Genomic DNA, 2116 nt, shown 5'->3' on the forward strand with positions numbered 1-2116 from the left:
CCTTTCCAAGTCTATCTGTGGAAAGGCAGTTGAGGTGGCCTTGTTACCAGCCACTGCAATCACATCGCGATAAACACAATATGTGCTGAAGCAGATGACTGGCGCATAGAGAAGGCGAAAAGAAGGCAGTGTTGGCAGAGAGCCATCACGCAGTTGTTGCATTCACGCCCACTCAAGTCGGTCCTCTTGTCTGCGGTTCAGTGAGTAAGCGTGGAGCGGTGCACTTTTGACCGCTTCTATTTTACCCTGCTTTAATTCTCAAATTGTTGTGCAAAACACGCGATCAATGTGTGTGATCCATGCAAAACAATCCACCAGATTGTACTGAAAATAGGAACGAAGACAGGAATATGCCCGTTATTTGGTAATGGTGTTTGTGGAATCTGCATAATTTCCAGTGAAGTGGTTCACCGTCATCGCCTCTTCGCCAACCATGCACAAGGCGGCACAAGAAACACAACAACTCGTCACTATATGGAACCTGCTGCTGCACATTGGCTCTCTAGCTTCACTCTACACCCATGTGACTTCGTCGTGCCAATTTTGCCAGCCTTCCAGCAGCCTCTGCTGCCGTCGCGTTCGACCAGAATATCCTAAAAGGGAGCGATAGTTATTTGACACGATAGTGCAGTTGACACGTCGGATTGTGCGACATGAAATGAATGGAATATGGAAATAATTTGCATCTCACCCTGTAATGATGGAGTGCAAATGGTCATGAACCAGCACGGTGCCATGGGTAAGGTTGGGCGACAGAAAAATCTCGCTGCATACAAATGGACATGTGCAAACAGCAACCTACATTTCTGCATGTGGAGGTCTCCAGAACCTTCCATTATCGTGAAGATGGTCACGAAATACCCTACCAACCGCTTTCTTGCTCAGTCACTCGTTAGCTGCGATCCTGTTGGCTGCGCTTTACGTGCGTCAGGAGTCATTCTACACCGAGGATTGAACACTCGCTAATGCATACTCGTCACGAAACCGACGAAGTTACTGGCTCACGCTCGGCTTGGGCACAGACTCAAACTCAAGTTCACACTCGAGCGCACACCCAACCGGTCTCCACTAATCAGCCACATCACGGCGCATGCACGCACGTCACGCGTGCGCGTTGATTCACACACGTTGATTGACAAGATTGTCTCACTTCAAGTACTTCTCAACAGGTTGTCTAAATTACTACCTGCGGACACTGATAGGATCCAGACCACTCGGCCATACAGGTGCTGCAGATTAGCAATGATTGGTGGCCCATTTTATAGTAAACTCACACAAATTGTGGTTTCACTTATTACAATATTACCAGCATGACACGTATTACGTGCAGATCTCGATGTGATCGACCTCCCAACTGCACAATTGATAGGCGAATGCTTTGCCACAAATGGTACAATGCATCACAGTGCTCTTCTGCGCTCATTGCCTCTATAATGGACAGGGTAATCACACTGAGTTTGCATCTGCGTCTCGCCACATGCAATTTCGTCAGCATATTCAAGCCCATCTACCACCGACTGGTTGGCCTACACAATGAACCACGCCTTGGGATGGCTATCAGCCCACTTCGACTACCGCTAACACAATCATCAACTAATTAGTAGGGAGGCACCGACTCGGCATGAGCACGGCTACTGCAATGCTCTGTGAATAACAACCACAGAAATAAAACGCCCACGACGTGGGAGAAGAAGTCTTAGTTGCAACTACAGGTGCCAACACCAGCGCGCCCAGCAAACGCGGTGTCATTACGGTGTGCATGAATGCACAATGTGATTTGTAGCTCAACAAAGAAGGCGTTTCATAGGCTATCCTCAGTCTACAGCACCCACATAAGTACAGCATGTGTAGCTTGTGGATACAACTGACTTCATCGTCAAGGATGTTGGTCCAACTCTACCTCGTCTTGCTGGCATTCGCCATTACGTATGGACAAGTCCAACCGGCAACCGGTAAGATACCTCCCTCCTAATGCTTCACTCCGATCAGCACACGTGTAGAACCATTCAGCAATGGAGAGCGTGTGTTTGGTAGGTTGATCTGACAGGGAGAGCGAATGCTCCTTAGCATGCACTTAGCCAACAATCAGTCGTTGTCACTCAACAGCTTCTTCCCA

The sequence above is a fragment of the Echinococcus granulosus genome, assembly GCF_000524195.1.
Source record: "Echinococcus granulosus chromosome Unknown EG_S00085, whole genome shotgun sequence".
NCBI classification, from domain to species: Eukaryota; Metazoa; Platyhelminthes; class Cestoda; order Cyclophyllidea; family Taeniidae; genus Echinococcus; species Echinococcus granulosus.